General features: G+C 41.7%; 1 protein-coding gene and 1 long non-coding RNA gene across 2 annotated transcripts in view; one reads left to right on the top strand and one right to left on the bottom strand.

Moving 5' to 3' along the window:
* The window catches only part of LOC136874733 (uncharacterized), a 227,797-nt gene that overhangs the window by 163,757 nt on the left and 37,324 nt on the right, over nt 1-26,716 (bottom strand). The window lies entirely within an intron of this gene.
* LOC137500990 (uncharacterized) lies at nt 10,300-14,552 on the top strand. The gene is made up of 3 exons (XR_011018306.1): nt 10,300-10,439; nt 10,911-11,173; nt 13,582-14,552. It is a non-coding gene; the product is annotated as an uncharacterized lncRNA (long non-coding RNA).

Genomic DNA, 26,716 nt, shown 5'->3' with positions numbered 1-26,716 from the left:
ATTGTGTGGAGCAAAGATGCTCTTTCGAATGTGGTAAATTTTGGAGCCCTGTCTCCTCACTTGTTATTGATTGGAGCAGTAGTGCTCTTGGTAATATTGTAACGTTTGAGCTGACTGACTCATCTCTTTAAAAATCATTACCCTATGCCTATTGTACCTGATCGTTTTTAGGTTTCAAATAACTATTGTTATAAGAGCTCCCCTTCTGTCTACCCAACTGTTATTTGTTATTGTTTAACAAATTTTAAAATCTAAAAAGAACAAGGAAAGAAATAAAATTTAAAATTTTAGAGTTTTAAATTAAGGTTTGACCGTTTTCCTGTCCACCCATTCCTACAGACGCCTTCTTATAACACTCTGATCTACACAAACACGGTTAAAATTATTATCAAATTACAATTTTGAATTTTAAAGCATTACCAGCGGTCGTACCCATCGTTCACTAGTTATTAGCTTCCTCGGCGGATCAGTGGTTGTGTCCCACCCATGATCATAGATTCTACTCCAACCAACAAAAGAAAACACTAAAACTCAAATATTACACTTCATTTTAGCAAATTTACCTATAAAAAGAAAAATATATTGCTGCTATAACAGCAGCCCTGCAGTGTCTTCCTACAAGGATGTAGAAGTAAACAGGAGTGACATGCCAGCACTCTGTTATTTAGAACTATGAGGTGAGGAAGTATATACGATGAGTAACGAATGGTTATCTGACGGAGAGAAGCCTAGCACACCTATACCGCCCGGTCGCCGGACATTCAGCAGCGTAGCGCGCGAAGTGACGCGAGGGGAGAGAGACGCAGCGCTTGGACTGCAATATCAGTCTCCAGTGCCTTGCTCTAGAAATACTTGCGACGGTTTTTTTCATCGCTTTCAAGTTTTGTAAATGGAACAATGTGTCAGATGTTTATATTACGTATGATGTGCTTTAGATAACCATCGTTCTCATTTGAGGTTTGGGCTTCATCGATAGCCTTAGTAGCCCTCAGTATACGCCTAATGTACCAGTTATAACATAGTTTAGTCGCCCTCTTCTTCTTTCTTCAATACATCATGCAAACGTCTCAGGTAGTGGCTTTCTTACAGGTAGAAATCTCCCGCAACACAGTGTGTCCTGACGTTAACTAAGATAGATGACTCCTAATAACCAGGCTCGAATTCAGAAGTTGTCGTTGGGCTCAACTGTCACCTGACGTAGATTTCGTACAATTTTCCTTGTTCGAACCTGTGTCCTTCGGCCTGATGTAACCGTTTGATGAAATAGTTGCAAGTCAAATATAGCCTCCGTGTCGCAATAAGCCACCCCTAAGAGGGATCGTTCAGCTCTTGTCATCAAGTGCCGTAATACAACACAATGTAATGATTATGAGAAACCTATACGAGAGAATAACCCTATAAATATACGTACATACATATAAATTATATAAAATAGAGAGTAAATACACAAATTCAAATTAATTACACTTGCAGGTTGCTTTACGTCGCACCGACACAGATAGCTCTTATGGCGACGAGAGGATAGGAAAGGCCTAGGAGTTGGAAGAAAGCGGCCGTGGCCTTAATGAAGGTACACCCCCAGCATTTTCCTGGCGTGAAAATGGGAAATCACGGAAAACCATCTTCAGGGCTGCCGACAGTGGGATTCGAACCCACTATCTCCCGGATGCAAGCTCACAGCCGCGTGCCCCTGACCGCACGGCCAACTCGCCCGGTAATTATACTTGATGCTGTACCGGTTGGTACACCTATACGCCGCACATTTGAATTTTCCGCCTTAAAATACTGCTCTACATCTGAAACTCTGAACTTTAAAACTGAATTAATTCAACCGTTTATCTGAAGATGTCACTGGGTTAATTTCAAATTGTTTTTGTTTACTAATTATCAAGAAGTGTGGACATTCTCTCACAGATATCTCTACCAAAAACTATGATCATGCACCCTGGTGCGAAGTGATGGAACTTTTCTTGAAGATATTTTATACTCATAAGTTTTCCTATAAATAAATTTCTTTCTTTCATTTGTAGATTGGCAATATTAATCTTTCTTTCCGCCAGTTTTGAACTTAGCCAATCCCGAATTTCTTTAATTAATTTTGGACCAATCGTGTCCTTCTTCTTCATATTTGATGTGTAAACTTTAGCCGACCAATAAACGCATGTGGGTGTGTCTTAATTATTCATGAAAGGTCTCGAATCTTCCCCGAGAATATAAAAACTGATGATTTTCCGGGCTCTCCGCCACTCGTACAACATCTAGATTAGTGTACAGCAGGAGGCGGGAAGCGCCTCTTTTATCCGCCAGCAGCTCTTCAACAAGGTAATGGCCGTTTAACATCTTTCTTTTTCCTTGCTAGCTCAGCAGTTTAACCCGCGGGGCAGGTCCGAAACCTTTAATATGTAACCTATAACTTAAAACATGTACATTTTTTCCATCTTTGTAAGATGTAAATGTAAATCGGGGATAGAGAGTGCTTTACCCTCTCGAGCTCCCCTTCATTTCTGAATTGAGGTGACTATGTTTTCGTAACTTATTTTCTACTTCTCCCTAATGTGTTAAAATTTTGCTTATACGAGTCACCTCTATAGTATGGGAATAGCCCCTGTGTATCGGCTTAACGCCACTTAGGTTTTAACAAGATTTCATGTAGGAGTGCAAGTACACGCCTCCATTCATCTTGATATTTTTGGGGCCATTTAATGAATCTGTTCCTTTTCAACGAAGGCCCAGTAGATTGGGTACTAGATACCCCTGTTTCTTTGGAGGTGTGCCTTGAGGGCAATTGATAGTAATGTTGGTTGTTGCCTTTGATAGGCTCGAAAAATTGAGAGCGGGTTAGCTCTTTCACTTGTGGTAATGTGCCTCAGAGAGGCTTGAGATTTAAAGGTGGGAGCAAACGCTCCATTGTATAGAGGGAATTTCTGCCCTTTGGTAATATGTTGGTTGTGAGCTGAGAGCTCAGGAATTGTAAAAATTAGGGCTTGTGGCCCAGATTGTTAAAGTCTATCTAATCTCGGCTTTCTGGTCTTGTACCTGATTTGACTTGTTGTTATTTGTTAAAAATCCGAAATTTTTTATGTGAAAATTGTTAAGTTTTGAAAATATAACCTTTATTTAAATTTTAATTCATCTTTCGGCCTTGTGGTTAGACCCATCCCAGCCCGCACCTTCTTTCACCTCTGCTGATCCACCAAAACACGGTAACAGATACAATAGGTAACTGGTATGTAACGACCTAGACGTTACAATGTTACTGGAAACAGAAGTGTCAGGAGATAAGGGAAGGTTGTATTTCCAAAGATGCAAAGAAATCCATCTATACAGGGCGAGTCTCTCTTCTATTTCAGAAAGCAAGAAGGTAATAAGTCCGCCTCTGTGGTGGAGTGGTTAGTGTGATTAGCTGTCATCCCCGGAGGCCCGGGTTCGATTCCCGGCTCCGCCACGAAATTTTGAGAAAGTGGTATGAAGGCTGGAACGGGGTCCGCTCAGCCTCGGGAGGTCAACTGAATAGAGGTGGGTTCGATTCCACCTCAGCCATCCTGGAACTGGTTTTCCGTGGTTTCCCACTTCTCCTCCAGGCAAATGCCGGGATGGTACCTAAAAGCCACGGCCGCTTCCTTCCCTCTTCTTTGTCTATCCCTTCCAATCTTCCCATCCCCCACCAAGGCCCCTGTTCAGTATAGCAGGTGAGGCCGCCTGGGCGAGGTACTGATAATTCTCCCCAGTTGTATCCCCCAACCCAATGTCTCACGCTCCAGGACACTGCCCTTGAGGCGGTAGAGGTGGGATCCCTCACTGAGTCCGAAGGAAAACCCAAAACTGGAGGGTAAGCAGATTAAGAAAGAAAGAAAGAAAGAAGGTAATACGGAAGATAAATCCAAGATGCCTCTGTGGTGTAGTGGTTAGTGTGATTAGCTGCCATCCCCGGAGGCCCGGGTTCGATTCGCGGCTCTGCCACGAAATTTTGAAAAAGTGGTATGAAGGCTGGAACGGGGTCCGCTCAGCCTCGGGAGGTCAACTGAGTAGAGGTGGGTTCAATTCCCATCTCAGCCATCCTGGAAGTGGTTTTCCGTGGCTTCCCAGGCAAATGCCGGGATGGTACCTAACGTAACGCCACGGCCACTTCCTTCCCTCTTCCTTGTCTATGCCTTCCAATCTTTCCACCCCCCACGAAAGCCCCTGTTCAGCATAGCAGGTGAGGCCGCCTGGGCGAGGTACAGGTCATCCTCCCCAGTTGTATCCCCGACGCAGTGTCTGAAACTCCAGGACACTGCCCTTGAAGGCGGTAGAGGTGGGATCCCTCGCTGAGTCCGAGGGAAAACCAACCCTGGAGGGTAAACAGATAACGAACGAATACATATATTAAATAACAAAATATAAGAAAAAATGCGATCCTCAATAATTTAGGCTTTTTAGAAAAGTTCGCTGTATATGTAAAGAAAAAAATAGGAAAGAATCATTTAGACATTTAGAGATACCGAAAGCTAGGGGGAAAGGGAATGAAATGCACCGCCGCGAATACAGGCAATGACTGATACTTCGTGTAACGGGTACCCGGATTTTCGGATCCATTCACGAGGTAACGGGTACCTGAGTATTTCCGCTTAAGATAACTGTCGCAATGGGTACTAGGATACCGTCATCAGCCCTAATATATAGCGTGATTCAGGCACCCCTTCCAAAGCAGTTTTATTCAACCCACATTCCGACCTGAAAACTTCTCCCTTGCGGGTATGCTCAGACAACTCTACCGGATTTCTTCGTATTTACCGCCTCACCATTATAGGACGCCGTAATGTTATACTCGTATTAAACACTGGAAGACATGCGTGTGCCTTCCAGATCATATGAACATGACACGCCGGCGAAACACTAAATTGATATTGTGACCGCAGTAAACCCAATACTTGGTATAAGCTGCCCAGTGTACCGTACGAGGCCGTCATGTAGTTGATAAAGGCGTGGCGGAGCGGGCTTGTGTGTCGGGTGGTAGGTTCGAGTCCGGGGTCAAGATTGGAAATTTTCGGAATATGTATTTTTTTTATGCGTACCGCACGCAATGTAAGTTCACCCGCTTTCATGCAAATTGTGTGTGAATGAATGTGTTTGTGGCCCTAAGAAGGGCCGATTAGTTACCAGGCCGGACACATACAGACCGAAAATAATAGGAACACAACTGCCCTGACAAAGTTTTATCGCAGCAAATGCTCGATGTGATGAGCGTTTTGGTTTATGCAAATTCGGGCCCGGTGTCGAATAGATCGCCTTGCACGCTGAAGCATTTCAGGTGTAATTGCTCAGCAGACGTCCGTGATGAGTTCCCAGAGCTGTTCGGGGTTTTCCGCCTTTTTAGTGTAAACGACATTCTTTAAGTGTTCCCACAAGAAGAAGTCTAACAGCGTTGAATCCGGTGATCTGGCGGGCCAAAAAACAGGGCCTCTTCGTCCTATCCAATTCCCTGGCAGTTCCCCATCCAGATGGTTACGAAGGGCAAAGTCGAATGTGGTGGAGCTACATCCTGTTGCAACTACATCGTCAAACAATCGTGCAAGGGCACATCCTCCAGCAGCAGCGGGAGTTCCTGACGCAGAAAGTGCAGGTAGCATGGGCCCGTCTAATGGCCCTCAAAGAAATAAGGCCCAATCAGGCGATCCCCCAAGATTCTACACCAAATATTCACTCCCCATCGTACTTGATGGGCCACCTGTCGCACCCAGTGAGGATTGTCCGGACTCCAATAGTGCATGTTGTGGCGATTGACGTTCCCATCATTGTGGAAGCGCGATTCGTCCGAGAACAAGATGTGCGATACGAGTGCTGCATCATTGTCCAGCCTGCCTAATAGCCACCGACAGAACTCCATTCGGGGTTCAAAATCCCATCTATGGACCTCTTGGTGTAGCTCAAGAAGGTATGGGTGAAATTTATATTCATGCAGTATTCGTCAGACGGACGGCTGGCTGATGTTCACCTGTCGTACAGTCGCCCTTGTACTGATGTGTGGATTATTAAGAGCTGCCTCCAGAACGGCCTTTTCTGTTTCACCCGAAGGGATGGGCCTATCGCGGACTGGTGGCTGGTTGGAAATCACGCCTGTTGTCCTTAGGCGTCTTTCAACGCGGTGGAATGTCGTAGCAGCCGGGTGTCGTCTATTGTGATACCGTTCCTGGTACAGACGTAGTGCCTTGCACGCGATTTGTCATGCATGAGGAGCATGTCAACGTATTATTCTGTGGAAAACATGCTGACTGAGAGCAGAGATTACAGTACATTCAGGTCCTAACCAGCGGAGAATTCGTAGGGCACAAGATGAATAAACAGCCTCATTCTACTGTTTGAATGTGGCAAACGTGGACCTGTGTTTACGTATTCAAACATCATACCGATGCTAAAATATTTGAACGATACCGGATTCGAACTGCCGCTGGCACATTTTGTCGATTGTTAGGTGAACGCCTAACCACATCGGCTACGATAAACTCCTAGGAACAAGCTGGTAGTACGACGAGAGCAGAGTATATACGCCATATGGTTCGGTGTTTAATACATTAATTACTGCATTGTTATCTAGTTTCATGCATTGATTCCCCTTTTCGTTACACCCGGCCTCGAGGCACGACACATTAACATAGTTACATGGCAAAAGGACGTGGCTACATGATTTCAAGGCGTCATGTTTTGCGAACGGATGATATATAATTTTACTAGTATTCAGAATCGGGTGCAAAATGTGCTCGCTGAACATTAGTACCATACAGAAAGCCTGCAGGAGAATAACCCCTATAAACATATGCACGTTAGTTGGCAGCAAACGATATTGGAAGAGGCTGCTGAATCACTCTGTATATACTACAACATAGTAACAGTAAAGGAGCCGCCGTGGCTCAGACGGCAGCGCGTCGGCCTCTCACCGCTGGATACCGTGGTTCAAATCCCGGTGACTCCATGTGAGATTTGTGCTGGACAAAGCGGAGGCGGGACAGGTTTTTCTCCGGGTACTCCGATTTTCCCTGTCATCTTTCATTCCAGCAACACTCTCCATTATCATTTCATAGCATTTATCACTCATTAATAAATCACCTTCGGAGTGGCGACCCCATTGTAATAACAGCTTATATATGTTTCATTCATTACATCCCTGACCCGGTCAATGACTGGAAAACAGATTGTAAGTTTTCATTTCATTTTCAATAACAGTAAAATCTGAAGCTCCAGGACACTGCTCTTGAGACGGTAGAGGTGGGATCCCTCGCATAGTCCGCGGGAAAAACCAACCCTGGTGCGTAAACAGATGAACAAGAATTAAGTGTAGATATAACAATGGAAATATATGTTAATTTTACTCTTTGTTTTACGCCGCATCGACACATACAGGTCTTATGGCGACGATGGATAACACAGGGCTGGGACTGGGAAGGACGCGACCACAGCCGTAATTAAGGTACAGTTCCATGAATTTCCTAGTGTGAAAATAGGAAACCACTGAAAACCATCTTGAGAGCTGCTGATGGTTGGGAGGTTCGAACCCACCGCCTTCCAAACGCAAGCTTACAGCTACATGACCCACACTACATAGCCAACTCACTCGGTATGAAACAAACAGAAGATTTCAAGTCTATCAGCGGCTTATCAGCAGTCAAAGATAAGCCTGAGCGTTGTTCATTGTCTGGCCAGTTTGAAGTCGACCCGGCAGCAAATACCATAACGGAAGTTGACCCGAGATATGTCAGGGAGGTTATTTTAGAGAATCATGACCTCTTTGGAAACATGCCATTCTTTATTGAGATATCTGAATATCCAATGTATCTTGAATTAGCTTCTTTACGCTTAACGCTTATCTTTTTAATAACAACGCCTCTAATAGGGTAGAGTGCTGCGCAATAACATCTTCCTCTATCATCAACAGAGGCGAAGCATGGGAACTTTCGTTGGTAAACAGGACGGAAGTCATCTTTCATATAATAATAATAATAATAATAATAATAATAATAATAATAATAATAATAATAATAATAATAATAATAATGGTTACGGGGTTACCCGTGGAATGCAGAGGTGAAAGAAGGTGCGAGCTGGAATGGGTCTAACTACAAGGCAGAGATATTGATTAAAATTGCATTAAAGGTTATATTTTCAAAAACTTAACAATTTTCACATAAAACTTCAGACTTTAACAAATAACAACAAGTCAAATCAGGTGCAAGACCAGGAAAGCCAAGATTTAGAGACACTTTAACAATCTGGGCCACAAACTCTAATTTTTACAATTTCTGAGCACTCAGCTCACAACCACATATTACTAAAGGGCAGAAATCTCCTAATTACATGGAGCACTTGCTACCACCTAGCAATGTCAAGCCTCCTAGAGCTGACCCGCTCTCAATGTTCAGAGCCTATCAAAGGCCACAACGGACTTTACTATTAACTGCCCTCAAGGAACACTTACAAGGAAACAGGGGTATCTTGTACCTAACCTAATGGGCCTTAGTAGAAAAAATAATAGGTTAAGTTAATGGCCCAAAACGCAAAACTGAATGGAGGCGTGAATAAGCATTCCCACATGAAACTTCTTATAACCTAAGAGGCACTAGGCCGATGAAACAGGGGCTATTCCCAAACTATGGACGTGACTCGTATACAGAATAAATTTAACACATTAAGGAAGAGTAGAAGAACGGTTACGAAAACGCAGTCGCTTCAAATTCAAAATGAAGGGGAGCTCGAGAGGGTAAGGCACTCCGTATCCCCGATTTACGGTTAAAGTTATATGAAAATTTTACATCAAACGGCAAAAGTTACATTTTTGAACAGATAGGTTACATCAAAAAGGTTTCGGACCTTCCCCGATGGTTAAACTGCTGAGCTAGCAAGAAAATAAAGATGTTAAACGGCCATTACCTTGTTGAAGAGCTGCTACCGGATGAAAAGAGGCACTTCCCGCCTTCTGCTACACTTCCATACACTATGCTAGATGTTGTTCGAGTGGCCGAGAGACAAGAAAAGCCGCAGTTTTTATACCCTCGTGGAAGATTCGAGACCTTTCATGAATAATCAAGCCACGCCCTCTTTCTTTATTGGTCCGTCTTGAAAATACATTCAAAGTCGAAGAAGAAATATATGATTGGTCAAAAATTAATTACAGAAATTCTGGATTGGCTCGATTCAAAACTGGCGGAAAGAAAAGATTAATATTGCCAATCCACAAATGAAAAAAAATTAATTTAGTAAAGATCAAACTTATGAATACAAAATTTCTTCAAAAAGTTCCTTAACTTCGCACCAGGGTGCATGATCATAGTTTTTAGTAGAGACATCTATAAGAGAATGTCCACACTTCTTGATCAACGGAAAACAAAACAAGTTGAAATTCACACAGTACTGACAACTTTGTGATCACAAAATTTACGGTAGTGACGTCTTCTGAGAAAACTAATGAATGGATCCAGTTTAAGTTCAGGGTTTCTCCTGTAGAGGATTTATTGGCGCAAGATTTAAAATTGCGGCATAAGGGTGTACCGCCCGGTACAACAATAATAATAATAATAATAATAATAATAATAATAATAATAATAATAATAATAATAATAATAATAATAATAATAATAATAATAATAATAATAATAATAATAATAATAATAATAATAATAATTGTTACGGAGTATTGTGGATGTGCAGAGGTGAAAGAAGGTGCTGGGGTGAACAGGTCTCAAAATACGAAATTAAAGTTAATTTAACAAGGTTATATTTTCTTTTCAAGAGCAAGAAATAACAAATATAACAGGTACTCAGTAGCTAAACAACAAATCGAGAGTGTACAATTACAGAGTTACAGGATTTGGGCTCCGAGACCCAGACACACAATTCTTGAGGTATAAGCCCAACATTACGATATACAAGATTCAACAAAGGGGCAGAAGACCCCAATCATGCCCAGGAGCTCTTGCTCCCAATTACACAGTAAAGCCTCCTCGAGGCACGCAGAAACAAATTTTAAGAAAGAGCCACCCGCTCTTAAGTTCAAGCCTATCAAAGGCCACACCAAACTCCGCGTTCAAGCTGTCCTCCAAGGACATATACACAGGGGTAAAAATACCCAACCTACTGAGGCCTATTCAGTGAAGAAACAGAAATACAGCATGGGTATGTCACCCGCATAGGTCCTACCCTTCCGAGGGCCCAGCTCAGACTGAATACTTTAGCCCTGCACTCGCGGGGGCGCGCTGTTGTACATCACGTCACTCACCGTAAGCCCACGTGACGAATACGGCAGCTCCTATTGGTAGAAACATCTCCCAATTGCTATTGGTCAATTTGAGTTTGACAACTTGGACCACGTGGGACGACCACGTTTGTGACACTTTGCTTCACTTTGATTTGTATGCATTTATCTGTTATCTTCGTTTTCGTGTTTGAAGAAAAAGTACAAGATATTTGAGGTAAGCATCCTTATGGTTCTTGTTTTACTAATCTCCTGAGGCCAGAACATGAAAATATACCACACCAAGGCAAATGACTTTCGGATAAATTGAATCATATTCGCCTAGTCCTAAATTTGCTATTTATTTTATTTAACGTTTGAATATTGTTTGCGGGATATTCCATTCTATTTTTAAAACAAAATCCTATTAAAAGGATAGTAGGCCGCAGGAGGTTAAGTAGTTATTAAGTTGATGATTGATAGCTGCTCATGTTCCCAAAAATTTCTTTTTGGCTGTCGCTGTTTTATTACCTTTTTGCATGGTGGTTACATAAGTCTACTTGAAACAGACACCTTAAAATTCTGTTGATGTAATGTTATATTATTTATGATAATCCACTATCATTTTGAGGGTATTGAAATTAGCAGTAAAAATATAAACTGATACAGTGTCCTTTATTACTTTCTTCTATTTCCTTTCATGTCTCAGACCATGCACGAAACGTGTCAGATCTGTGGCATTTACACAGATAGCAAAGAAGGCCAGCAACAGGGAATCTTATTTCATCATTTCCCTGTTGGTAGACCGGATATTTGCAGAGAGTGGTTGGACGTTGTGGGGGGTCGAATGCTTGCGGCAGCTTCCTCCGAAGCAGCTGAAGAACCGCACTGTGTGTTCTAGGCACTTTCGCCACTCGAGCTATCCAGGACCGCTATCAAGGTTGCTGTATAAAGATACTGTCCCGGAAAGAGGTAAGTAGTAGTAGTAGTAGTCGTTGTTATTAATTTCACAGTACTGTGACCTATCAAATTTTCCTGGGTTTCATTTCAAATTGCTCTCCAGAGGTAATGATGATAAATTCATCAGTGCCAGATGAGGGGGAACCTCGCTTCTCATAATGAAATTTACTATAATGCCTGTCACACCTGGTCTTGCCGTACCTGTAAGTTGAAATTGGTACATCTCTTACAGGCCTAACATTTATTATTAACAGAATAGTGCAGAAATGTGCAAATTTTATAATTTTTATAATCCATCAGTGGCTTTACGTTAGCTGAATTGTGATGGTGAGGTATTTAATTGAGCTCGCTATATTAACTCCCTCTTTATCTGAAAACCATTTGCACCGTTTTGTCCAGGTTCATTTTAAGGGAACCTGGTACACATTTTTTTATTTTCCACAATTTTTGAGCAATCACAATGAAACTGTTGTGGAATATGTAGGACTATTATAGAAATAACATATCTTATTTTCAGCTAAATATCCTTATTAGTTTATGAGATATGATGTACTTTGTGTTTATGATGCTCGCAAAACAGGCAACTTTCAAAAAGTTCCCTGTGGGATGGACTTTTACCTGAGAGTTTGAAAACTTCTTCCTTATAACATAAAAAAACTCAAGGATGGAATTTTCAATTCACCCTATGTCGCTTAATTAACTCCTGTTTCAAGTTTGTAATTGTATTTTATATGTAATTTTCCACTAATTTTCTGTTCATTTTGCCTCATAAAATGAGTATATTGTAGAAGAATGAAAAATCTATCCTACAATTTTCTTGGTAGGTCACATAGAAGCTACATACTAACTTTGGCAAATATAGGTTTAGATTTGATCTGCATGGAACAGTGCAGGTTACAAAAAATGGTATTTTGAGTTAAATGAATTTTAGTTCTAAAACCATTAAAAGTTTTCATAATGGCCTTTCCAAATCTCTTAAAATTCACCAGCACTATAACTCCTACCCTCCTGCTTCTTCTTGGCTTCATCCCTGTGTACCTTTAGGAGTTTCAGTTTTTCCTGGCTGTTTTCTTTTGTTGGGTGACTGACTGCTGACTGTGAAATTTTCTTCTTTCATCTCTTTGTGTGGCAAGTTTGGTGGATGCTGGTGAAAGTTTATAATTCCTTACAGCCATTTTCATTTCTTGTGTTGCACTACATCTCATGTTGTATTCTGCAACTGCATTAGAAACAGCTATTCCAAGTCGTTTTGAGGACACAAAGGTCTCTTCTCATGGGCGCCCGGAGGATCTTTTCCAAGGGGGGGCACATCAACAATTTTCTTGAATATAAAAACCAATATAACGTCAGCAACATTAAATTGTTTACAGAAATTTCCGGTTATAACAGATGCTAGATGACTGTCAGTAATTTCAGTTTATGAAATAATCTGGTATGATATTAAACAATTGAACATCAACATTTTTAGAATTCCAGGGGAGGCAAATACCCCCCCTTGCCCCCCCCCCCTCCCTTGCGGGCGCCAATGGGCACTTTTTCCACATACATGCATGAAGACTTTCATTGGCAATTTGAGTATCCCCTTTACAACATCTAGACAGAAGTTCAGTTGATGCCAGCCTTTGGTATACAGAGAAAATTTTCAGCAGCATTGCAATTGTGAACTGAACTGACAATTTTTGTGACTTTGAGGGGTTTGTCCAGTTGCGATACTCTTATTGTAGAAGCACCATGATTCAGGTCTTTGGGGGCATTTCTTATGCTTATGCTTAGGATCTTCTTCTGTGGAGGAGTAATAGTATAGTGTGGCACATATTGCAGATTTCATATTATCTACAGAGGGAATATTTGCACATATTGCCTGCCTATAATCATTTGTGAGCTTCGCAGTAGTTGCTTCCTTCAAACTTCCAGGTCCCCTTCCCCCAAGTGTAGTTCCTTCATGGTTGACTAAATTGTAGGATGAAGTAGTTCATAACATAGCTAACAGTTGGCAGTATATATTGCAATATTAAAAAATAGTATAATCTCAATGCTACTGTAAAGAGGGAATTAATGGTAACAGAAGGAACACGGATAGCCGAGCATACAGAGGAGAGGAGGCGTGGTTGATAATTAAATGACCGTGCAGAACCATTTAAAAACGACCGTAACTACGTCAAAAACAGTCACAGCGGCACAAAACCACATTTGTTATTTAGAGGATGGTTAATATAATTTATTTATGCCAGAATTCAAATTTCAACAATTTCATCCATTTAAAAAAATGTGTCCCAGGTTCCGCTTTGTTGTCTTCAGAATATTTTTCAAGCCTGACCACAGTTGCTTAAAGATCATCTTTGTTCTGAGAACCTTTATGTAGGTCATCAGCATATACCGTTATACCATTCTTAGTGTGTGTGTGTTTTTTTTTCATATAGGTGTGCCTCGACACAAGGCTGGTCCACGGCCAAGTCCTTCCGCTGCTATGACTGCTGCTGCTCACACCACCTGCACCACCGGCACTCCTACTGCTTCTGCTACTACTACCTACTACCACCGGTGCTGTTGCTGCCACCACCATCTCCATGCCTGCCGCTGCTACTACTGCTACTGCTATGGGTAATGGTGCTGCTGCTATTACTACCATGACCTCCACTCCTGCTGCTCCTGCTTTCACATATAAATACTATAAAACTGTGAATTTAAATGATAAATCATTAGCAAAATTTCATCAATTACATCGGAGATCAAATGTTTAGCTTGACCACTACGTAGTCACGAGCTGGGGTCTGGATTAGCGTGGAATCACATGCGAGCCCTCTGTTCCGCATAACATCACAAACCTGTATGGCAGTCCACGTGCCCACAGCAACTGAGTGGGAGGCCTAACTCCACTGTTACATGATTTGGAAGGAGCTATAGAACACTAGAAGATCAAAGTAGGCCTACTCTGTTATATCTTGTTTGTGATGATAACATTCAAATAGTTCAATTGTGCAGTTAATGTTTACCTGTCTGATATTTTTGTTAACACCCTGAGGGGAACGAATTGAAATTTATTTTCATATTGAAGTTTTACATAGTATTCCCCACCTGCCTACTCATTCTTGCCACCCGGCTGACAAACATTACTGGGGAGAACACTGGTGCTAATGTTATTAATGTTCATTTTACATTCAGATTAAACAATTTCAATTTGTGAATGCTAATGATTGTTTATCAATATATTTAATTTTGTTTTACAAAACACCCAGCAAGGAGGCTGTGCAGTGGGGTCATGCATCTATGAAATTGCGCTTGTGCAGTGGTGGGTTCGAACCCCACTGTCGGCAGCCCTGAAAATAGTTTTCTGTGGTTTCCCATTTTCACACCAGGCAAATGCTGGGGCTGTACCTTAATTAAGGCCATGGCTGCTTCGTTCCCATTCCTAGGCCTTTCCTGTCCCATTGTCGCCATAAGACCTATCTGAGTTGGTGCAACCTAAAGCAACTAGCCTTATAATAGTTGTCCCCCTGTGGGTAGGGGCAGTAGACTAACAGCCACGACATCCTCTGCCTGCTGTAAGAGATGACTAAAAGGGATCCCATGTGCGCTCTGCACTTGGGATCTGGGGTAGGCGACCACGGAGCCCTTAATTGAATTTTGACATTGCTTCCGCTTACTTGTGCCAGGCACCGCACTTTCATCTATCCTATCTGATCTACCTTGATCACCACCTGTTCTTTTCTGCTCCTGATTGTATTATGTATGGAGGCTTAGGGAGATTTATTTTCAAACCCTCCATGGCCCTGGTCTTCCTTAGCCGATACCATCATTATTCCTAGTGTCGGCCCCCTTCTATTTCTTCTCTCCGATTACTAATATATATTGGGGGTGGTTGCCTAGTTGTACTTTCTCTTAAAACAATGGCCTAGATGTTAGGCCCTTTTAATCAACAAGCATCATCATCTTAAGCAAGGAGATTTGTGGTGAGGGCAAGTTGTTTGGTGGCCATGGCATATACTAGGAACTGTCCCATCATTCGCCTTACTGCAGGTGAAAGAAAAACCATTCTCAGGACAGCCAGTGGTAGGGGAACAGCCCGTTTCTGTGTCCCAAATGCAGAGGTGTAGAAACATGGTGGAACCGTGGCCACCCCTCCTCTGCTTGGTTGGCCGGTTGGAGTGCATGTTATCATACCACAGATCAGCCTATCTGCAACCACTGACATAGATTTCTGCCTTCATTGTACAGTAGATACAAATGGCACTGTCTGAAGTGAGTTTCCACTGTCTTCAACTGGCATTTTGTGTAGGTCACAGCACAGTCCCTTGCACACCGTAATGTTGTGGAAGGTAGCAGCATATTGTTCATAATACTGTACTAAATTATCAAACAATTCCTTGGATGTAGCTCTTAATAGGTGGAGCTATGTTGTGACTTGGCATGGGTATGTTTTGTGCTGGATCAGCTGCCATATTATTGTACGTAGATCCTGATGCTACATATTTCTGTCAATTTATTGGAACTCCTCTCCTGCGGATGGACTGAAAGGAAGCATTATTTGTACCTCCTGCATGTTGTATGAGGGAACAATCACAGAATCTGTAAGCGCTCTCTTGTCTTTTAAACTCACAAATGTATTCATGATTCCATCCTTTTCCATGTACCAGAAAAATTTAGATATATATTACTGTCACACAAAATAGAACATTTCTAACTATTGTAAATAGTGCAGATCAATGAATACAAGGGATGCACACAATTTTGTAGCTTGACATTGGTTGTCATCTAAATGCAGATGACTGATTGAATGATATGTTGTGTTTTGATGCAATATGTAGGAACAGGGTATGTGCTATCATGTCTTGGTTTCTTCAAACACTACTCTGCCAGAGATTTGCCATCCTCTAGTAGATGCAAAAGAAGTAAAAATCTCAATATTTCTCAGTGTGTGGCCCTAGGTGCCTCATTTGACAGACTGAAAGATATATCATATAGTAAGTTCCTTGGGAAAATAGGCTACAAATGGTGTTGCTGAAAACTTTTGACATGTCAATGCAACGTTAGACTGCAATAAGAGAGAAAAGTATTATGTTGTAACTTGTCAATTCCAGTCGTTCTTTCATAAATGAATGATTTTGTATTTGTGTTGTATTGAATAGTTTTCTGGCTGATGAATATTAATTGATGATTAACACTGCTGCATGTAATGTCAAGAGATTATGATATACTATGATCACTAAAACTTTTGTGCAAATTGCTACACCATTTTATACCTGTAACACTGTGGATAGTAGGTAGAATATAGCTCCATAAATCAAAAGATCATGTTTCATTTCAATTTACCTTTGAATCCTACAAACTCCCTCCTTATCATATGAGTTTGCTTTAATCATTTTGGTTCCTGTGTATGGTTTTCTTTCTTACATTGTATTTATATTTTATTTTCTGCATAAGTAGCATATCTTGATACTATTGATTGTTGATAATGTTTGGATTCTGGACACTTTGATTACAAAGTATGTGAGGATAGCAGGGCGTAAATTATTTATAGCAGCGATTGACTTAGAAAAAGCCTTTGATACGGTCAGTAGGGAGGCGCTATTTTTGAGATTAGGGGAGGTTGGAATGTCGAAAAAAATGAGGGTGGCAATTGAAACTATTTATGAGGAAGTGTTTGTGATGATTAAATTGCAGGATGGAAGGTTGAGTAAGTGTTTTGAATCGAAAAGCGGGGTGAGACAGGGATGTAAGCTATCCCCGATATTATTTATATTATTTATAAATAATATTTTAGAGGGTCATGGTGGAGATGCATGGCATTGCCCTTGGGTAGGGAAAATGGAGGTTCCGGGGTTGCTATTCGCGGATGACCTATTGATTTTGGCTTTGACGGCAAATGGTTTGCAAAAAGGGTTGGACAAGGTAGTTGAATATACTAGGAAATGGTCTCTCAGAGTAAATGTAAGAAAGACTCAGATATTGGTGTGTAGGAAAAGGGGTGGGAGAAAGAATAAGGAAGTCTGGAGGCTGGAGCAGGAAGAAATTAAACCAGGGGGAAAAATTGAGTACCTAGGTGTAATAATTAGTAAGAATGCTTCTTGGAAAAATCAGTGTAAGAAGGCAAAACTTAAAGGAAGAGGAGCGCTTGCGGTAGTAGGGGCATTAGAAAAGAAATTTCCAGACGTTAAATACAAAATTCAGAAAACGGTGTTTAAATCACTGGTAATGGGCAAAATGCTATTTGGGGTTGAAGTATGGGGAATGGAGGAAGATAGGAGTGAACTAAACCAGGTGGTGGCGAAATTTAGCAAGATCATGATGGACCTACCGAATTGTACAGCCAATGCCGGGGCCAGATTAGTCTGTAAAGAATCGATAGAGGTTGAAATAGCTAAGAGGGTGTTCAAGTACTGGATTAGATTGGAGGAAGGGAAGGGTGGGGCGTTAGTACAAGAAACGTTTAATTTTCAGAAAAGTATGACGAATGAAGGTTACTGGGTGAATAAGTGCAAAAAATGGTTACAAAAGATTGGATTGGGGGTATATGGAGAGGTCTGGGGGGATGGTAGGAATAAATGGGTATGGGAAAGGATAAAGGGAAGACTACTAGATATGGAAAGTCAGAGCTTAATAGGGGAATGTAGAGAGAGAGTCTCTTTATCAGTTTTAAATAAATTGGTGGAAGTAATAAACCCGAAAACGGAGTTTGAGGGTAGAAGGGATAAGAGAGGTTTGTATTGGTGGTTATTGGGTGTTCCGAGGAATAGGGGTTGGGTAGGTAGTGAGAATAGGGATAGATGTGTGTTATGTGGAGAGAAGTGGGAGGACCTGCATATTTTTAATCAATGCCGACCTTTGGCGGAGATAAAGATCAAACTACTAAGTAAGAAGGAGCTGCATATGGTAGGGGAAAGCTATAAGATAACATCTTGGTTATGTAGAGAGTGGGAGAAAGGAACGAATATAACGAAATTCTTAAATGTGGCCAGAGCTATATTTATAAAGAAATTGAGGGAGTAACAGGGGTTGTGCAGATAATGTGGTTTGTGCTGAGGGAGAAAGGGGGAAGGCATTCTGCTCAGAGGAATGGATATCCGCCCTGAGCAAATGCGGGAAGGGTATCATGGTAATCATGATATCAGAAGAGGGGGCTTTAGTGTTAGGGGAAAGGGGGAGAGCACCTTGCCCTGTGGAAAGGTGATCCGCCCGGGGCAAAGGGAAAGCCTGAGAAAATTAGGTAAGCGTTGAGAAAAGGGGAGGTTGAGTAGGTTTGAGGGTAGTGTAAAGCTTAGTAAAAAAAAAAAAAAAGAAAAAAAAAAAAAAAGCGAGTTGACTGAGTGAACTAATGGACTTGGAATGGAGTACTGTCTGTTGGTGTGTAAATGAGGAGTGAAAAAAAAAGGGATTGTTTGTGAGGAAGAAGTATAAAGAAGGTATATGTGATAGAATTGAGATAGATTAAGTGGGAATGTAGTTAAGGAGAAAATGTTGGCAGTATGGAAATTATGAAAGTAGGCAAAAAAAATAAATAAAAATTAAATGGTGTAGATGCCTTGATGAAGGGTGTAAAATTGAGGGATTCTTGATGTTTATGTATTAAGTTTAATGTGTAATAGTAATTTAGATAGATTAAGGGGGACTGTAGTTAAGGAGAAAATGTTGGAAGTATAAAAATTAAGTCCAACGGTTTGAGGCAAGTGTGGTGTTGTAGATTGTGAAGACTGAGTGAACTGATGGACTTGGAATGGAAACTGTCTGTTTGTGTGTAAGTGAAAAAAAAAATTGTTGAGGTTTAAGTCTTAAGTTCAAGAAGGTGAGATGTAGTGGGCGGGAATAGTGCGAGAGAGGAGAAGGTGGCGTATCAAGGGAAGAGGGACGGGTTGGGGCTTGACCCAACCCAAAGAAGCTAGGCTTTAGCATGTCTGCACGGCAAGAAAAGAAAAAGAAGAGGGAAGGTAGTGAGCTGACAATGAACAGAGAAGGTGTGACGTATATAGCGGAAGTGTGTGACAAGCCATGTGATGGGTCCGGTTTCCGCCAAGCTGGCTTGGCACACATGGTAGGTAAGGAATACATTGTCAGCAGGTGTAGGTGAGAAATAAGATCAGTTCTCACGTGGCGAGGCTGGTCCCTGCGATCAACGGGTTGGTGGGCATGTATTCCATACCAGGGCTGACGCAGAGACCGGTCTACTATATATATTTTTTTTTCTAGGTGGTTGGTAGGAATAGGGGAATAGGGAAATAGGGTAATTTGTAGTGCGGTGCTTCCTGCACGTTTGCCGGCTATCCGCGTGCGTGTGGGAGGACACTGAGTAGATTTAGAGGTAAATAATTTTGCTAAGTAGTTTTAGGAGAGATGTAGTGCCTAGTGTTTGTTTGTTTGTTCTTTTTGTTTCTGGGTTTCGCTCTGTCTGTCTTTATTACCTGTAAAGCCGATGGTGTATTCTAGGGTGGGTAATAAAGATATGTATGTATGTATGTATTGATTGTTACGGTTGGCTTAAGTAGTGTTAAAGAGGACTGATGTACGAGGGGATGTTAGTGTCTATTTCTGTTGTAGGTCTTAATCTGAGATAAGGATTGCCAATCCCACTCACCTTCTGGACACTTCCTTCCTCCCTTTGTGAGTTAGCTTCCTTTTCCCTCAGCAGAAACAAAAAAAAAAAGCAGCATAGGCAAGGCCAGTCACTCCCATCCTTCGTGGCTTTGTGAATTAGTAAAAATAAAATATAGCTCCATAAATCAAATAATTATAATAAGCAGCACAATCTGGTAAGCTTCTTTTCTCCAGCAAAAAAATTATTATTAATAACAATAAAGTACAGGCCAACCTCCAGGTGTATCACTGTTCAGAATGCAGAATTTCAGAAAAAGGTAACAGAACGAAGGAAAGAAAGAAAAGGAAATGAAAGAAAAACATAAAAGAAATAAAAAACGAAAACATAGATTTAATATAATATTTAAGAGGGGGGGAGAGGGGCGAGAACCTGGGTACCCTCCGCGCGCTAAACGATTTAAATCGCCCGCCCGGTAATTTTAGTTCAGCCCTGCTCTCGTCAGGGGCGCTAGCGTGCGATTCCTGACGATCTTTGCGCAGCCGTTGCGTACAGAAGTGAAAAATAACGTTGAGAGTCATCTCTTACTCATTCTCTTTGAAATACAGTTGAACCTGCTTTATACGTAACTCTATTCTGCGTAATTCGTACTTGTACGTAATTTCCTTTAGGTCCCGGCAAAATGTAACTTAAAGGCGTGTTATTTAAACCTTATGTATACGTAATTCGCTGTTATACTAACTGTCAGTGAAATATATCTGAGTTTTGCGTAATTGTAATAAGCACGTGCTTTTTAAAAAGAAACTACTGTATTTACGAAGTTTCCACGTTGTCGGCGAAGGCGGAAGTAGAGCGGTCTCGTTTCGGTGTTGAAACAGAACACAAAGAGTTTCGCCGAGTGACATGGTTGACACTTCCTTATTGGCGGCTTAAAAAAGGCCAACCGATCGAGTCCTCTTCGCTCTCAATCTCGCTCCTCCTCTACCTTCGTCGTTTTTGACAATCACAATGCCGCCAAAGATTAAGTTACATTACAAGGAAAGTGAGCGGTTTCGGTGCAGAAACAAAAGAAAATACAGTAAATTTGTTTGAATATGAGAATTTCTTTCGTGGGAACAACAGAGAAGTAAAATGTCCACGGTGCCGGTACGTGGAGTTTACTGTTGAACAGTAGTTTTGTCACTCAGTTGATTTTGATTAGCCATGGAGAACAGAAAAAGGAAAAGTTATACCCTAGATGAAAAAGTAAAATTTATACGAGAAGTGGACGCTAATCCACACAAAACAAAAAGTGAAATTGCTTCAGATTTAGGGATTGCTTATACCACGCTATGTACAGTCATCAGTAAAAGAAACGCTATTTTGGGCGAGTTCTTAAAACTGGGTTCAAAATCAGCAAAGCGCAGTCGTCAGCAAGAAGGAAACTACGTAGATTTGGAGAAAGCACTTTTCACATGGTTCCAGCAAAAGCGAGCTGCAGCTCTACCAATTAGTGGCGACATGCTGAAGGCAAAGGTGATAGATTTAGCTAAAAAGATGAGTATCACTGCTGATTTCAAGGCTTCATCAGGATGGTTGCAAAGATTTAAAGATCGTCATGGAATCACATGGAGAACAATTTGCGGTGACTCGCCAGAGCAAAGTGTAGCTTCCACTGAAGTCCCAGTCTCATCCATGGCTGTGACAATATGGAAGCTGCTGGGGTATGGGTGGTGCTGATTAATGACATTCAGAGCACAACCAGTGTGTCTGAGTGTCATGAAAGGTGTTGCTCATAGGGTTAGTTGTGCTACAATAGCACTGTCTGACCCAGTGAGGAAAGCAATGGCAAACTACCTCACTCCTCATCTTGCCTAGTATGCCTCATTTTGGTACTGCCATTGGTTTTTGTGGTTTCCCTATAACTGCATAGCCTTTGGTGATGCTATTTGAGGATCCAACCAGCCTCTGGGCTGATGACCTAACAGACAAAAGCTGTGGACGACATCGCGGTGCAACACTGGAAAGAAGAGGTTCTGCCGGATATCGTAAGCGATTATCAGCCTCCAAACATCTACACTTGTGATGAGACCGGCCTATTCTACAATCTCCTTCCCAGTAAAACATTAGCGGAAAGAGGTGACTCATGCCATGGAGGGAAGAAAAGTAAAATTCGTGTAACAGTACTTCTCGCCACCAATGCAGATGGATCTGATAAACTTCCTCCACTTGTGATAGGAAAATCGAAGAATCCGAGGTGTTTTAAGGGTGCGAAAACAAAACCTACGGAATATGAATCCAACAGAAATTCTTGGATGACTATGCTTCTAATGGAACAGTGGTTGAAAAAACTGGACATTAAAATGAAAAAGAAACAGAAGAAGATCCTTCTTCTTATGGATCGATGTGCAGCACATCCACCTGAAATCGTTCTGGAGAATGTCCGAGTGGAATTTTTCCCTCCTAACTGTACCAGTGTTCTACAACCGCTTGATTTGGGCATCATTGCAAATTTCAAAGTGCATTATAGAAAAATGCTGGTTCAACATTTGATAACATTTGATAACACTGAGTGATGCAGGTAATGAACCTCTCTCCATTAATTTGCTACAAGCAATGGACTTTATTTCGACTGCCTGGAAGCAGGTGTCTTCCTCCACAATCAGCAACTGTTTCCGCAAAGCTGGTGTCTTACTAGAAGAGACTGTTTCCAATGATGATTATGGGGACGAAGTTTTGTCTGGCAATGAACTAACGCTACCGGAGGGTGTAGAATTCGATACTTTTGTGCATTTCGATGATAATCTGGCTGTATGTGGAGAACTACCGGATGAAGACATTATTGCTGATGTATGTCAACAACGCGGTGGTGATCGATCAGCTACAAGCGATAGTGACAGTGATGGAGATGGAGATGGAGATAATTGAATCTTGAAACACCTCAACTGAGCGAAGTGTTAAATACAATCGATGTGTGTAGGCGTTACATCAGTGCGAAAAGTTGTAGTGAAAATGCTTTGAATTCCTTACTAAGTTTGCAAAAGGAGGTTTATACTCTTAATGCAAGAAAAGTGAAACAAGCCAAATTACCTGATTTCTTTAAGGCTAGACCAAGTTCAAAATAATATTTTCTGTCTTAATGTATTATTTGCAAGGATTTACCCATGCAGGTCTATTCCATTGGTTTTTCAGTAAATGTATTTATTATTTGCAAGGATTTACACATGTAGGGCTATTCTATTGGTTTATCAGTAAATATGTGGTGTATTGTGTAAGTCTGATTTCTAAGTAATTCTCAGTTACAAGTAGATGTTTCTCTTCCCTTTGATATACGTATAAGTCATTACATGGCCTCCACAATACCAACTTGAGAGGAGGCAAAACTGCACTCCTAATATACTTTACTAAAACCTACCTGGAACTAGGCCACTAATGCAAGGCCTAATCCCATACTAAAGAGGTGACTTATATAAGAAAACGATTTACATTACACTAGAAGGGAAGAAACGGTTGTGAAAATAAGTTCACCTCAAAGCAATATGAGTGGGAGCTCGAGAAGGTTAAGCACTCTCTATCCCCATTTTTAGTTTAAAAAGTTAGAATTGATACCAAGTGTCTTTACATTTTAGAGGAAAATTACATGGTAAAAGGCTTCGGACCTGCCCCGAGAGTTAAACTGCTGAGCTAGCAAGAAAATAAGTTATTAAAAGGCCATTACCTGGTGGTTGAACTGCTGCCCGAAGAAAGAGGCGCTTCCCGCCCCCTGCTACATAATTTACACAATGATAGATGTTACTGAAGTGGCGCAGAGACCCGAAAATCAGAAGTTTATATACCATCGTGGAAAGTTCGAGGCGTTTCGCGAATGATAACACCCGCCCACAAACATTTTATTGGATAATGGCAAAAACTACTACACTAGACGAAGAAGAAACACCTAATTGGTGGAAAATTAATTACAGAAATTCCTTATTGGTCAAATTCAAAACTGGCGGTAGGAAGGGTTAATATTGCCAACTTAATGACTGAAAGAAATTTAACAAAGAACAAACTTATGAACCAAAAATTTCTCCAAAAACACAGTTCTTTCACTTCGCACTAGGAGTCCTTCAGTAGTGCCGTCTAGAAGAGAATGGCCACACTTCTTACTACAGGCTAAACAAAAATACATCGAAAACGACCCAGTTCAGAAACACTGTAGATAAAGTTCAGGCTTCCTCCAGTAGAGGAGTTTCAACTGGCGCAAAGTTTGAATTAGCGGCGTGGAGGTGTACCACCCGGTACAGACCTCCACCCCCCCCAAAGGTCCCTCCAAGGGGTAACACAGAGGAACATAAACATTTGTTTTAAAATAAGGTCCAAGTTATGATGTTGACATAGAAGTTAATTGCAGAAGTCTTTACAACCAAATTTTCTTAAATGATTGGATCCAGTTTCAAAATACTTTGTAGTTACTTTAGATGTAAAGTCCTTATGCTTGTAGAGGTTGAATTCGGAAGGAAACTTTTAATTCTTGAAGGGGAAGAAAAATTTTCTAAGTCCACCAAATATTGCAGTAAAATCCAAAAAATGTAGTAATTGTTGATGTGAAATGTCCATATAGCTGATTAAGTACATCAGTTGCCTATGACTTTGACGGCCAGACCAGCCGCCGCTGCTTGAGTCCAGAGGAGGCCGCTCGGACCCCTCAAGTACCCTGAGATACCGCTCGCCCGCACTATGAGAGGAGTAGTGGAGTTGAAGCACGACGCGCCCGCGGCGAACATACAGGTCGCGGGCAAGTTGCAGGTTGTGCGCCGAACATCAGCCTTGGCCGGGAGGAGGACTCCGGCTCGCCGTACACTGGTTGGCCTCACTGGAGAGGGGCGGGCCCATACCCCACCTCAGTGGCGGTACGGCGCCGCGCTGCTGAGGGGGCACTGAAACATTAAAGCTCGGCGGCAGAATTTTGTTGGACCATAATTATTTTAGGGTACAGTCTTTGTGGCGAGGTTGAGGGGCCAGCGGCGTGGAGATATTTATTTCAATCCAATAAGCCACAGTTTTATGTTAGCAGGAGACGGGAGCATGGTAATGGCCATGGCAAGGACAGGATGGCAGTTTAACGGTTCGGGGAAGGTTTTACAAAAATGCTTACATACAAGGAAACAGATTCCAAGGGCAGAAGGCCTTAAAAGTGAAAACCCTCAAAAAAAATATAACCTTCATATTTCTTTCAAAATTATATGAAGCAAGTTAGCACAGAAATTATACAGGTTTCACCTGAGATAGGTGAACCCTAAATATCCTCTCGGTGGCTGGATTACTTAACAATAAGGTAACGAGAGTAAGGAAATCGAGAATAATACACGGCCCATGAAATCTGGGGGCAAGCTTGCCCGCGGGAACAAAATTCTTGACCATCACCTGATCACCTACCTTCAAATGGGTGGGTCTCCGTCCACGATCATATCTTTCCCTAACCTTTTCATGAGACACTTTAAGATTGGCTTTAGCCTTCTTTCAAAGATCTTTAATATTATCTGGATCTATTGTCTCGGGTAGAATATCACTCAGAGACCAGAGGTTAGAGAGGGGCGAGTTGGAAACAAACTTGAACATCAATGAAGCTGGAGTAAATTTATGGGATTCATGAACCGCCGAATTCAAAGCAAAGGCTAACCAATGCAAGGACGTGTCCCACCTAGAATGATCGTCGTGATGATACGCAATAAGGGCCGACCTGAGTTTACGATAGACTCTTTCGGCAAGAGATGGTTGGGGATAATAAGCAGAAGTAGTCACATGAGATATGGACAGATCAAAACAGAATTTACGAAATAGATTAGATGTGAAAGCCTTGGCATTGTCAGACACAATATATTGACACGGACCAAAAGAATCAAAGATTGAATTTAAACAAGTAATGGTGGACTGAGCGGTAGCCAGCTTAGTCGGAAATAACCAGGAAAATCTAGTAAAACCATCTACACATACAAAGATGAACTTGTTGGCATTTCCCTTTGACTGGGGGAAGGGTCCTACATAATCAATATACAGGCGTTCCATTGGGCGCGACGCTTGAAGAGAAGATAAAAGGCCTACCTTGGTAGATATGGTGGGTTTACTAAGCAAGCAGGATTAACAAGCCTTTACTAGTTCACGAATTTCACCGTCCATACCTTTCCAAATAAACATTTCCCGGATCTTTTCACGGGTTTTGAAGATGCCTAAATGCCCCCTAATGGTGTTTCATGATAGTACTTGAAGATCATTGGTACAAGAACAGCTGGAACTACAACTTTCATGATCTTATCATGCCTCGAAGGGCAACATAAAACACCATTCCTCAGTACATAAGCGACAACATGTTCCCCAGAAGAAAGGGTTTCCGTGATCGGAGCCAGCGTTGGATCTTCGCGTTGATATTTCTCAAGGTCCCTAAAGAGCATGGGAGCATCTGTTAAGATGACATTAACCTCAGATAGTATGGACTCGGAGGTGATGAACTATGGACCGGTTCGTGGGTCTCGACGTCGTTGGAAAACATACGGCTGAGTCCGTCTGCGACAACATTTTCAGTACCTCTGATATGCCTAACGTCAAATTGGAAGGCAGAAATTCGGATGGCCCACTGGGCTATACGACCAGTACGACGCGGCCTACCTAACACCCAGCTTAAGGCTTGATTATCGGTCTCCAGGTCGAATTTTGACATGTTCCAGATAGAGACGGAACTTTTCTAAGGCAAATAAGACTGCCAAGCCTTCAAGCTCATAGTTGGAATACTTGGCTTTTTGAGACGATAGAGTCCTAGATGCATAGGCGATGGGTCGCCTCCCTAGTTCAGTCTCTTGAAGAAGGACTGCAGCTACCGCCGACGACGACGCGTCGGTTTGGACGATGAATTTCTTCCAGAAATCTGGCATAGCAAGGACAGGGGCACTACAGAGAGCTAATTTAAGATCTTCAAAAGCGGCTTGTTGCGAAGGTCCCCACTCGAATTTTATGCCTTTCCTACGAAGAAGGTTCAAGGGCGCCGCTCTATTAGCGAAGTTAGGAATAAACTTCCT

Source organism: Anabrus simplex, chromosome 5 (assembly GCF_040414725.1).
Source record: "Anabrus simplex isolate iqAnaSimp1 chromosome 5, ASM4041472v1, whole genome shotgun sequence".
Taxonomy (NCBI): Eukaryota; Metazoa; Arthropoda; class Insecta; order Orthoptera; family Tettigoniidae; genus Anabrus; species Anabrus simplex.
Note: the sequence above shows the minus strand (reverse complement) of the source record. Positions and strands in the feature narration are given on the sequence as shown.